Here is a 13,694-nt window from a genome sequence, read left to right as displayed (position 1 = left end):
GGGGGGGGTTGGGCTGTTCTAGAAGGCGGGCAGGGCAGAGGTGGGGACTGTCACTCCTGCCTGTTCAGGGGCCAGAGCCACTGAGCACAGCAGAGATTCACACAGGCGCCTCCTGACTCTCAGTGTTCATGGCCCACCGGAGCCACCACACTGTACGACGTTTCATCCTTAAGGCTTGATCAGTCTTGCTGCCTTTTGTAGTTTGGGGCTGTGTGTGCTTCTTTAGGAGAGAGACCCATCAAGGCCAAGCCCGTGCGGTGATAATACACGTACGTAAGGCTGCTGGCATCCTGTTGACGTACGGCAAGAGCTGGACTTGGAGGCAGAAGGCAGCCGGGATTCTGTTTTTGGCCTTCCCGCTTGCCAGACTGGCCATCTTAAGTGGAGGGACTTAAGGAAAGAAAGCAATGCTTACCAGAGTGTTCCAAGTGCTGCGACACACTGGGTTCTCATTCAGTGTTCAGAGCAGGGGTGCGGCTCAGAATGTGATGGGCTACACATGTGTGATTGCTGTTGATGAGGCAGTAGCGAGTAGGACAGCAAGACAGTGTGCCCTGTTCGAAGGGGAATGCCCCCTCCCCCATCTTTCAAAATTAGCACATTCTTTTTTTTTTAAGTTTATTTATTTTCAGAGACAGAGAGAGAGAGGGAGAGAGAAAGAGAGGGAGAGAGAGAGAGAGAGAGAGAGACTATGCGTGCGGTGAGGGGCAGAGAGAGAGGGGGAGAGAATCCCAAGCAGGCTTCGCACTGTTAGTGCAGAGCCCAACACGGAGCTTGATTCCACGAACTGTGAGATCATGACCTGAACTGAAATTAAGAGTTGGACACTAAACCAACTGAGCCACCCGGCTGCCCCAGCACATTAGTTTTAAATGTGTTAAGCACTGTTGTTTTTTTTTTTTGGTTTTTTTTTAACTGTAGTAATATGTACATAACATAACACTTAGCATCTTAGCTGTTTCCGGGCGTAGAATTTAGTGGTGTCGTGTGCGTATTCTCAGTGTTGTGAACAAATGTCCATTCAGGTACTTTTTTTTGTGCTTTGCAAAACCCATTTAATCCTCACTCCTACCTGGTGAAGTAGCTCCAATTTTTAATCCTTATTGAAGAGTCAAGGTATCTGAGGTACCTGGCTGGTTCATTCGATAGGAGCGTGTGACTCTTGGATCTCGGATTGAGAGTTCGAGCCCCATGTTGGGTGTAGAGATTACTTAAAAACAAAATCTTAAAAAAAAAAAAAAAAAAAGGAGTTGAGGTACCTGACATGCAGAGAGGTTAAACAGCTTGCCCAAAGGCCACGCGAGCATTGAGCCCAGGACTCTTAACGCGCAGGAACCCAGAGTTGTCGGTTATTCTGATTCTTTTTTTTTTTTTCAAGAAAAGCTGGAAAGAGTTTTTAATGTTATATTTCCTGCTTTAAAAAAATATTGACTCAAATTAACCAAACAAAACACTGTTGAGGCCAGATAACACCCATCTCCATTGTTGGCTGGGTGTACTACTCCCACCGACACCCACCCGCCTGTCTCCAGGAGCCGGTGGGAGGGCCCAGGGAGATAACGCACGGAAAGTCTTTTGTAACCATGAAGAGCAATGTAACTGTCAGACGCGGCGTTAGCGCAAGTGGCTGGCATGCATGTTGGGTGCTTCCTATGTGCCAGGCCCTGTTCTGAGCACGTTAGAGCCCTCTGAGGTGTGGGTATTGTTCCTTCCTCTTGCAGATGAGGAAACTGAGGCACAGAGCCTGCTGCTTCCTCTGAGGCCGCGCATCTGGGCCTCGTGGAGTCAGGCTGGGGAGCGAGGCTCTGTCCACTGTGTGCTTGTTGCCTTGGTTTGGGCCCAGGTCCCGAGAGCCGCTGGCCAAGGGGCAGGGCTGAGCCTGTATGAGTCCCCTGACAGTTGCCAGACGCTGTGTGCGGCTCTTGCTCACTGGATTTCACCGGCCCTCGTGACCATCCCGAGGCGAGGCAGTGGCTGGCTTTCTCACGTTCTGGACGTGGAAACTGACACTCAGCAAGGTCTGGTGACTTGCCAAGATCACACCGGCAGGGAGATCACACGCCAAGATTTGAACTTGGATCGGAGAGACTGCAAAGCCCACAGTACTCTTTCCTCCACGTGGAAAAGTAGTAATGAATGATTTCCAGTTTATTTTATTTTATTTTTTTAAAAATAACTGTGGAAATGGAGAGAGCACTGAGAAGTGCAGAAGGGAAGACTTAGGTTAACTCTGCCGGATGGACTGAAGCAGTTTCCCTTCTTGTGCATTTAGTGGCTGCTTGGTGGGTGGGTAGGTGTCTGCGGGGGTTGCACAAGTCTAGGTCTAGAGCCGCGTGGGGGCACAGATGGGTATTCCTGGGGTGAGTGTCCTAGTCTTCCCATTCCTTCTTTTATGAAGGCTGTTAGCAACAGCCTCGTGATTCTGCTTGTTTTGATCCACACCCTCTCTGTAAGTGTCGTTAATTGAATTAAAACCACAGTCCTGACACAAGTGTTTTCATGGTCGGCGTCTGGGAAGCGTTGTCAGGAGGCCTAGCCAACCAAAATGTTGACTGCCACCCCAGTTCATTCAGCAGGTTCCTCTTACCGCCTGCTGTGTGCCAAGCAGGGATGGGGATGGAGGGTGATATCNGGGGGGGGGGGGCGGGGAAGGGCAACTGCCCCACCTGTTGTAACAGCAGAAACAGCCCTTAGGGAGGGAGTTCCTGGCAGCAGGAGCACGACCAGCAGACGGGGGCAGCTGGGAAGGCAGAGACACATGCAGAGGGGCCTCGGGAGAAGAGGGCTCACGAGTCTCATCTGTCTTCCTGTTCCCAGCACCTAACTCAGGAGCCTGTACACACTGGCCGCTGAGAATGCATTTCAAGGTTGCATTCAAGATCCCGAGCCCTATGGGGCCGAAGGTGAATGACAAGTGATTTTCAACTCTGTTTGGGCCACTTTCATTTTTTTTCAGACATATGGACTTGACCTTAGAATTAGGAGGACCAAGAGTCTGGTGCTGCAGAGGCCCACGTGAGGTGTGGACAGCAGGCCTAGAGTCCACAGCATGCAGGGGTCTGAGGTCAAGGCCAGTGTTCTGGTTTAGAGCCCTGAGCCGGTACTCGGTGCTTGTCAGCTTGACACCGGCTTCATAGATGAGTGCATGTGCAACAGGACCTGGGGGGGTGAGGCAAGTGGAGGCTGGGAGCAGCCCTCTGCTGCCTGGAAGTGCGCAGTAAACACTTGTTAATCATTTCCTGCCTGGCAAGCCCTGCGGTGTGCCCAGGGGAGCCCTGGTTCATGTGGGGGAGGGGCTGCTAGTCATTCAGCTGGCCTGACCTCCTGCCGTTCTGGCTCTCTGGGAGCTGGGGTGCTGGCTCCGGGCTGGGGAGGCGGGCGGGCAGCGAGATGTCAGCGAGGGGACCTCACTGTTGCCAGGTGGCCTCTAGGCTTAGTGAGCTAAATGGAAGCATGTGACATACTCTGCAGGTGGCCACCCAGGGACTCTGGGATTCTGGGGGCCTAACTTGGACATATACTAATATCCCTCCTACCCAGTCCTCTTCAGAGGAAGGGTCGTCCCCCCTGGGAGTGGCAAGGACCCTTCCCGGCCTAGCCTCTGGGACTTTGCTTTGACATTTGGGTGTTTCTCTGCATGCAGGTGGCCCTGAGCCAGGAGGGTGGGAGCTAGTCTTGCTGAAGTTGAGCTGAGCAAGTGGGTTCTGGAATGCTCAGGGGCAGGCATTGTGTCCATGTGTCCAGACAAAGGGGGCTGTTTAGGTCTGAAGGATCTATTTGATTAAAAAAAAAAAAAAAAACACAACAAAAAACAACAAGGTTATGTTCCAAGGTTCACGGGTGGTGGTGGTGGAGGGGTTGCCATGGAGAGTGGGGTGTGGTCTCTGTCCCTCAGCTCTTACAGGATTGCTTCTTATCTCTAGTGGCCTCCTTTCCATCTTAGGACCAGTTAGAGTACCCCTAGGGTTGTGAGAACACTTGTGGGTCTACCTTCTGAGAGAAAAAAAGGCATTTGTGGTCAAGCAGATTTGAACTCTGGGCTAACCCAAATCAGACAGATGTCTGTCTTTTTTTTAATTTGAAAAAAAATTTTTAAACATTTATTCATTTTTGAGAGAGAGATAGAGTGTGAGTGGGGAAAGGGCAGAGAGAGAGGGAGACGCAGAATCTGAAGCAGGCTCCAGGCTCTGAGCCATCAGCACAGAGCCCAATGCGGGGCTCCAACCCATGAGCAGTAAGATCATGACCTGAGCCGAAGTCGGACGCTCAACCAGCTGAGCCACCCAGGCGCCCAAGACAGATGACTTTCTTGCAGGACTTCTAAGAACCTTTAGTATGCTTATGAGGAAGTATAAAGCCCTTATTTACTCCAGATTTTTATTTTATTTTATTACTTTTTTCAAAGTTTATTTATTTTGATAAATATCAAATATTTTATCAAAGTATTTATTTTGATAAATATTTTGAGGCAGAGCCAGCGTGAGTTGGGGAGGAACGGAGAGAGAGAGGGAGTCAGAGAATCCCAAGTAGGCTCTGTGCTGTGACTCAGGAGCCCAACGACATGGATGTGGGAACCGTGACCCATGAAGCCGTGAGATCGTGATCTGAGCCAAAACACAGAGTCGGGTGCCTAACTGACTGAGCCACCCAGGCACCCTTTTACTCCAGACTTTTGTCTTCCCTCCTGTTTGTCTCCCTCGTGAGCCTAGTGTGTTTGAGAACCTGCTGCAGGAAATTCATTCATTCTTTCAACAAATATTCACCGAGTAGTCACTATGTACCAGCGACCATTCTAGGTCCCTGGGATACGTCACGACCGATTCAGACCAAGAGCCCCCCTTGGAGGAACTCCTCTTGCAGAAGCAGTGAACTCATCTGTGTGGAGCACCTACTGTGTGTCAGGCTTGTGAGTTCTCACACGTTTTCCTGTCGAATCCTCACATCACCCTGGTCGGATAGATGGACCATTTTACAGATTAAGCAGCAGGCACTAAGGGATAAGCCGGCTTGTCCACTTTGGCTGAATTGTCCTTTTTGGCCTGTGCCTTTGAACGGCAAGAGGGGCCGGTCAGTGAGGAGCTGGAAGAGATGTTAGGGTCTGGGGTGGGGATGGCACAGGCTGTGTCGCTCTTCCGTTATGTCCCTTTGTGATGGTCCAGTGAGGAGGTTCCTCTGAGGCCCTGAATCAGGCAGGAAGAGTTGAGCAGCTCCAGAGCAGCTGGTGTGTTTTCATGTTCTGGGCACGGGAGAACCTCGTGGCCGATCATGTTTCCCTTTGGTTTTGGTTACTAAGCACCCGAGAGCCTGATGTGTGGCCCATCTTGACAGGTCTGCAGACGGGGAGGAGTTAGTATGCGCTGATCTTACTGCTGCCTTTATTATTTCCCCTGCACCTCTTCTCTCTTGGCCTGACTCCCTCGACTGTTTATTTTACCATTTTGTGTTGTTTGCATTATTCCAAGCCGCCGTAAATACTTGGTGGATGGAGCTGGGTAGAACTACATTTTAAAAATAACGCTGGGATGATTTGTGTGAGATCCCCCAGTGAGTCTGTGGGGAGGCAGGCTCCCCCTTCCCACCACACTACGTGCCTGTCCGGATTGAGATCCACCAGCAGACAGGTCTGTTTGCTTTTGCAGCCACTGAGTTGTGGGTCCCAGCGGAAGCAAGGCTGGCCGGATTGGAGGTCTCGAGTGGCTTGAACTGACCTGAATGTCTCACGCATGGTTTGAACTGTGGGCTGTGGATTCCTTCTTGGTACTTCTTCCTGCTTGTGGTGCAAAGGACTCCAAGCTGGGACACGCAAGATGACCACAGTATGCTCTTTGCAGCTCCCTGCTGTTTTTTATGCCCAAGGCAACTCTGGGGAGAGAAGAGGAGGAGCAGGTGGTATTGATGAGGAAACTGAGGCCTGGAGAGATTGATTGACTTCCTCCACTGGGGGGTGGGTCAGCCTGCACCCTAGCATGGTGCAGACATGGTGTCCAGTGCAAAACAAAAAACCCAACAACACAAAAACCCAGACAGCCTAGTGCAAGCTCACCTCTGTGGGGTAGAAGGTAGCATGGGAGGAGCTTAGGATTTGGGATTTGGACCCCGTGAGGCTTGAGTCCTGGCCACAATTGTGTGCATCTGGGTAAGTCACTCTTCTGAGCCTCAGTAGCCTCATCTTTAAAATGGGCACCCTAATTCATGTCAGCCAGAGAAAAGGAAGGAGAAGATGGGCATGGAAGTGTTTATCTGGTATTAAGCTCCTCTGTGCTCCACCTTGTGCTAATGATGGTGATGATGATGATGGCGAACATTAGAGGTACGTTGACTTCTGTTATCAGTCATTGTGGTCAACTTTATATACATCGTCTTTTTTTTATGTTCTTTTTTAAAAAATTTATTTCTGAGAGAGAGAGAGAGAAGCATGAGCAGGGGAGGGTCAGAGAGGGAGGAAGACACAGAATCTGAAGCAGGCTCCAGGCTCTGAGCTGTCAGCACAGAACCCAATGCGGGGCTCGAACCCACGAACTATGAGATCATGACCTGAGCCGAAGTTGGATGCTTAACTGACTGAGCCACCCAGGTGCCCCTATATACATTGTCTTAATGAGTACACAGAACAAGCAGATGAGTAGGGACTGTTACATCCTCTTTTTACAGATGGAAAAGATGAAGTAGTTTACTTGAAAAAGTTCATGTAGTTTGCTCGAAGTCGCAGAGCTATTAAGTGTTAGAGTCAGGATTTGAACCCAGACAGCTGACCCTACAGATGAACTTACCATCACTTTCATATAGAAAAGGGCAGAAGCCTGGGACCTTTTTGGGCAACAGTATCTGTGCATATCAGCGGAAAGTCACCCTGGACCTTCTGGGGCAGCGACTTGGTGTGGATAGTCTCTGGAGGGCTGTAGAATGGGGGACTTCGCCGGGTAACAGCTCTGGGTGACAACTCATCTCTGAGGTTCAGATTTCTCAATGGTAAGATGGGGTATGATAGTATGCCTCAGGGGGTTAAATGACACAGGGACATGTAGATGCTTGTACGTTGCCATAAAAATGTCTGTGATATGTAAATGACATTGTGCAAACCAGGAGAGTAGATGTAAGTTAGATGGACTAGCCACGTCTGGGTTTTAGAAACCTATCCCTTGCCAGATGGCTTGATCACTGTCAGAGCTCTGCCAGGATGCAGCATTGGGTCCCCTCCTGGCTGGGGAGCCACGGTTGTGTGCTAGCCACGTCAGGCAAGCCACCAATGCTGCAGGTTCTCACCTGTGAGGGGAAGACACCCTGCGCTCCTACCTGTGTGTGCCGTGTCTGCGCACGTGCTCTGTTGGACCCGCAGAGCATCTTGCAGAGCCCCTGGTGGCAGTTGGTGGTGGTGGGGGGAGGGGCAGGTGGGGGACGGACAAGGACAAGGGACGAAGGTGAGGACCTGGTCAGTGTGTCGTTTTCAGAGAGCCCTGAGCAGAGATGCCAGGAAGCAGAAAGTCCTAGGACCACCGTTGACTCCTGGGAACTTTGGTGGCTTTGAAAGTACTTTGTAAACTGTAACGCACTTTGGAAATGTAAGTTAGGAGGTTCCTGTACTACGTGGAACAGAAACAGAATGCACCGAAAATGGTAGATCTCCTGGGCGGGGGTGGGGAGACAGACACGCATGTGCTTTATTGTGTGAATGTGATTTCTTTGTGATCTTAAAAACACTTTATTTATGTGGAACTTGGAAAATAGAGAAAGGCATTGAATATAAAAATCATCTATTGTCCTACTCAGTAGCTCCATCATGTAGTATTTTAGCCTCTATCTTACTAGTGTTTCTTTTGTTTTGTACCTCTCTGCATACAAAAGGGGTTTTATAACCCTTCACATTCTGGAATCTGTTTAACACTAAGTTCTCTTTGTTGAGAATCCGTGTTGCAGAGTCCTAGCCTAAGGCCAGGTGCAAGTTGGCCCCCCCCCATGTTGCTGGGGTTGGGGGCTGGGTAGGGGGGTCACGAGTGGCATGAAGCTGTGGGGCCTGCCTTGGGAGATGTGGGAGAAATCTTAAAAAAAAAAAAAAACGTCCCGGGGACCAGCCGGTGGGATCCTAGGGGCTCTGAGGTGGGAGGGAGATTTCCCTCTCTTCATTGTTTAGGTCTTTTTTTTTCTTACTACCACATACAAGTAACAATAACACTTTACAAATTATGTACAAAACAGCTAGTTAAAAATACACATACAGTCGCTTTGGAGACCAGAAAGGGGCACCGGAGAAACAGGTTGAGGGAGAGCAAGATCCTTGGCCAATGCCGGCAAGTGGGGGAGGGGGAGCAGGAGCAAATCCCTCCCTCTGAAGGTGGGAACTGGCCACTCCCTTTAGTGTGTGACCTGAGAAGCTTTAGATTTGAGTGAGTGACAGCCCTTTTATTATTTCCTGCTTTGTTCTCTTCCTGGTACAAATTGAGCCCAGTCTTCATTCATGCAAATGACAGTCGCCAGAGGGAGGGAAAGATACCTGGGTCCTGTCAACCTCTCTCTGCAGGCTTGCTTGGTGTGCGCGCGCGTGCGCGCGCGCGGGGGGGGGCAGGCCCCCTCACAGCGGGGCCTGCAGGAATGCTGGCGTGAGTGAGCCAAGGCTATTCGTTCTGTCCTTCCAGGCTGCTGGGAGTTTAAAATCCCCACCTCCCGATCTCTGTGTTCTTTTCCTGGCCTTTGGACACCCTCTGCTTAGGAACCGGGGGACGGCAGGGGGAGGCGGCCACTTGGCCTTCATGAGAGCAGCAGAGGGCTCTCGGTGGAAAGGAAACCGCCTCCTTGGTTTCACTCTTGTCCTTCTGACCCCACTGCACAGATGTGCAGGGACAGGCCTGTCCTGACCCGGGACCTCCTGCTTCACCATNAGAGGAGTTAATTGTGTTGAGGGGACCCAGGAGCCTTCAGGAAGGGGCCCTACTCCCTGAGTTGACTATTCAGCAAACACATTTGCTCGGGTCTAAAAGCAAAATACGCCGGGGGCATCTGGGTGGCTCGGTTATTAAATGCCCGACTCTTGGTTTCTGCTCAGGTCATGATTTCAAGTTTCATGAGTTTGAGCCCTGCATCAGGGTCTGTGCTGACAGTGCTGAGCCTGCTTGATATTCTCTCTCTCTCTCTCTCTCTCTCTCTCTCTCTCTCTCTCTCTCCCCCTCTCTCTCCCTCCCTCCCTCCCTGCCCCTCCCCTGCCCTCTCTCTCTCTCTCTTTTTCAAAAAAAAAAAGTAACATACACCAATCCAGGTTAAGGAGTGACATAATGTTGTGCTGGGCATTTTGCTAGGATGCCAAGTGTGCGTTCTGAGGCGTTACCCCGAGACCTGGAATTAGGTTGTTTTTTTTCCCATTGTGGTGGTGAATGCTGTCAGCTCTTCCTTCCTAATTATTTAGCCTGACCAACGGAGAAAAGTTGATGTGCTGCTGACGTCAGCGTTAAGCCTGTCCTCTCTCTGTGCACACAGCTGAGGGCTGAATGCGGTTCTAGAGAACTTGTAGTCTGTGCTCTGCACGGAGCCGTCGTCCTGGGTGCTGGTCACGTGTGCAGCTGGTAACAGAAGAGGAACCGTAAATTTTGCAGGAAAGAATTTGTTTTGGTGCCGTGTTCTATTGACTTTACATCCCAGCTTGTTTGAAAGAGGGATATTTTTGTTAAAGGAAAAGGACCTGTATATTTGAGATAAGAAGTAGCATGAGGTGAATAGCCGAGTGTTGTCATGTGGGTATCAAAACGGCATGGTTTCCTGAGCCCCCTGTCTGTGTGCTGTTCTAATATTTACATGAAAAGTAGAAAAGACAAAGTATGGGCAGGTCCCGAGATTCTGGTTAGATTGTGATTTAGAATGGCGTTCCTTTTTGTTTGTTTTACAAGAGCCGAGTTTGGTGAAATTTCAGGAGGTTTTAGCCAGTGGTGATCCAAAGACAATAAATATTGCTCTGTGGAAAGGTCTCCACCCTGTGTCTTATTTGGTGACCGTTAAATGGTAGCCACATGTCAGAACCCATTATGCAAATGTAGAAGCGGCCAGATTTGAGTCAGTTAGCTTGGCCCGCGGCGTGAGACACCCTAGGTTTTGGTGCTGGTGGTGAAGGGTGTGGGCACAGAAAGTGGGGACGCTGTTTGTTCCTTGCTGCTGTGGGAGTATCTCTTGTCTCCTCCAGTCCCTTGTTTGGTTTGGTCCCTTCTCAGGCCATTTGGTGTTCCCTGGGTTGAGGACCTTGTGCACGTGTGTCACCTATTAAGCTCACGCTCGGAGGTCTTGTAGCTGAGCTGATACTATCTGGGTGCCGAGGGAACGCTCCGTGAATGCATCCATTGGAGCCCAGGTGCCCGATGGGGGTCAGCATCCTAGTGGGCAGAGGTTTCAAAACCCTCTAAAAATCCAGCCATGTGTTGGTTCCGCCATTGCCAGCCGTTAGCGTGGAGCTTCTGGACGAACCATTGACTAAGTTCGGTCTCAGGGCCGGACGCCCCTACTCTTGATCCTGCTCCTCTTTGGTGTGGCTGTGCCAACGAGCTGTGAACAGGGTGTAGGCAATAAAGAAAGGAACAGTAAAGAAACAAGAGATCTGGACAGTTCACCCCTGGCTTATCTGACGTTATTTTGAGGGGCATGTGCCAGAGCTAGGTGAAGAAAGATCCCTGGATAGATACAGAGAAAGATCCCCAAAGGGCAGGCTGGCCACTAATGATTGATTGATTGACTGATTGATTGATTTAAAGAAAGAGCCATTTCTAGTCATGGTTGTGGAAACACCAGCGTCTAAGGCTTCAGGGATGGGAATGAAGCCAAAATGGGTATGTGCAAAGGACAAATGCATTGAGAATAGGTAAAAACATGTGGGCTGCCATGTAGATTACCTTGTGATTACACTGCACCCCAACCCCTCAGGCATGCAACACCCGGAGGAAAACAACCAGCAGACAGTGTAGGTGGGCTTTCAGTGCAACCTCCTGTGCTGTGTTTGAAACATTTAAACAATTTTTCCTTTTTATGGGTCTTTGCTTTGAAGGGGACTGTGTGTATTTCCTTTGTCCAGGAACATATAGGGATCACTTTTCTGCCTAAGGGTGGCAAGTAATTCCTTCCAGCAAACTGAATAAGAACCCCGGGTATGGAGCCAGGCTGCCTGGGTTCAAACCCCTGCTCTGCCCCTAAATGCCAACTCTGTGAGCTTGGCCAAGTTCCTTAACCTCCATGCCTCAGCTTCCTACTCTGTAAAATGGGGAAAATGGAAGAAGCTACGTCACTACATTGTTGGGGGGATTAAACATGTAATCCGCCTGGAGGGCTGAGAGAAATGCTGGGCACGTGGTGAGTTGTGTGTGAGTGTGGGTTATAGAAGATGATTAGGACCACGCAGGGTTGTAGTAGAGCCCTGGTCTGTTGAGCCTAGAGATCTAGCTTCCGGCCTGATTCTAGCAGCCTGTGTGCCTTTGGGTCTGGCACTTTCTCTCTCTGGGGTTCTGATTTCACATCTGTAAAATGAAGAAATTTGACTTCAATAGTGCTGGTTTTGGACTCTGTGGTAAGGGGTGGAGGTCGGGGCAACCCCAAGACACAGTGGCAGAGGCTTCTAGATTTCCATCTTCACTTCAGCCAGAGCAGCTGATGCTCCTTCACTTATGGATTTTGGTTTAGGGAAAAGAAACACGTGCATGCGTGTTTGTGTGTGTGTATGAGAGAGAGGCGGAGAGAGAGAGAGAGGTGTGGAGGTAGCTGAACTTAAGGACCCTTCCTAGGGAAGAGTTGTGGGGGGTGGGTGAGCTGAGGGGAAGTCAGTGGCGATGGGGCCTAGGAGGGGGATTTGAAGGCCTGTGGTCACATGGGACAAGAAAGGACTAACTAGCATGGGGGCAGAGCATTGGGGGAGACACTGTTATCAATTCTGTCCACGTGTACGGGCGGATTTACTTACTGGGGACGTGCAAATGCCTGTGTGTTTTAAGGTAGCCAGAGTTTTGAGGAGACGGTAAGGGTAAGAAAACTGAGAAAGATGACTAGTAAAAGTGTAGAAATTCAGTGTTGTTTTAGCTTAGTTAAAAAAATTTTTTTTTAATAGTTTATTTATTTTTGAGACCGAGAGACAGAGCATGAGTGTGGGAGGGACAGAGAGAGGGAGACACAGAATCCGAAGCAGGCTCCAGGCTCTGAGCTGTCAGCACAGAGCCCGACGCGGGGCTCGAACCCACGAACTGTGAGATCATGACCTGAGCTGAAGTCGGACGCTTAACCGGCTGAGCCACCCAGGCGCCCCAGTTTTTTGTTTTTTGTTTTTTTTTTTAAAGCAGGCTCCACGCTGAGCATGGAGCCCAATGCAGGGCTTGAACTCACAACCCTTGAGATCAAGACCCTTGAGATCAAGACCTGAGCTGAGATGCTTTACCAACTGAGCCACCCAGGTACCCCTTTAGCTTAGTATTTCTTGCTGGAGGTCACCCCAACTTGAACAAAACAGCTGTTGCCTCTGCCAGAATTTAAACCAGAAGGTGCCTGCTGGTTGTTAATACTCTTGCTTCCTCCTTCCTCTTTCCTTTCTTTTCCTTTCCTTTCTAATAATCACTAGGAATTTCCCTGATAAGAAGTCCCATTCATTCCTTTGTATTTTCTTTCTTTTTTTTTTCCCCATTCCATTGTATTTTCACTTAGTGATGAGGGACTGCCTTGCCAAGTGGGAAACCCATTCACAGGCAAAATCTGTGTCTTTCTGGAGCATTCCCTGGGATTTTGAACTTCAATGAATGTTTCCTACCATTTCTTCAATTATAGTTTTATTAGATCCACATTTTTTTTTTTTTCCAGAGGGAAGGCTTTTATGATTGGTCCAAGACAGGATTTTGAGTATTCGTGCCCTCCTAGGCCATCTCTTTGGTTCAAAAAGTCTTTCCGCCCAATTTCTAGCATACCTCATCCGGTGGGCCTCCCACCCGAACCCAGGCCCAGGTTCACATTCCTCTCTTAGTGACTTCATATCTCTAGGGTTTGACGTTTTGATCCCGACTAGACTGTTGACTCACTGAAGACAGGAAACGTGCTTAAATTTCTTTTCTGTTTCTCTACTGTGACCAGCCTTTTTTTTCCCCCCTCTCTCAGTCTGTCTCTAAGATCGAGGCAGTGGGGTAAACTTCCTTGCATGTGCCGGAGGTGTTGGGGACCACACATCCCACCTTGTTTGGAAACACTGTGCTGCTGCCCTATTTACTGGCCAGTGAGTGCTGAACATTTGGTGGTAGGATGTATGTGGATCACTAGGTTTCATGCATGAGCTGTGTTGTTATTTCATTCATTCAGAGTGGAATCAAAGCCAGGGCTGCTTGGGGTTTTTCCAGGTCCCCTAGACCTGGCCAAGGCAGCAACCCCATCTTATTCAGCTGTATTTCTTGAGCCCTGCTTGGAAGGCCTGACACACAGCGGGTAGTCAGGAAGAGCTGAGTCAGTAATAGAAGGAAAAGTAAAGGTATATGGAATTTCTTCCAAGCTTGCTGTCCATTGTTCCTGAGGGGCCTTCTGATTTCTTTCAGCAGTGCTGTCTGCCAGGACCCGGGAGGGTATGGAACGAGAGAGGAGCCAGGGCTAGTGGGTGGGCTGTGTGCCCTTGCTGAAGGATTAGTACTTGGGACTGAAAGGGTCAGGACTGCTCAGCCTCATAAATGTAGGCTAAATGTGTGTGTGTGGTTGGGGGGGGAGGGGGC

This window comes from Crocuta crocuta, unplaced genomic scaffold, assembly GCF_008692635.1.
Source record: "Crocuta crocuta isolate KB4526 unplaced genomic scaffold, BGI_CrCroc_1.0 scaffold330, whole genome shotgun sequence".
In the NCBI taxonomy this organism is placed as follows: Eukaryota; Metazoa; Chordata; class Mammalia; order Carnivora; family Hyaenidae; genus Crocuta; species Crocuta crocuta.
This window is presented reverse-complemented; position numbering follows the sequence as displayed.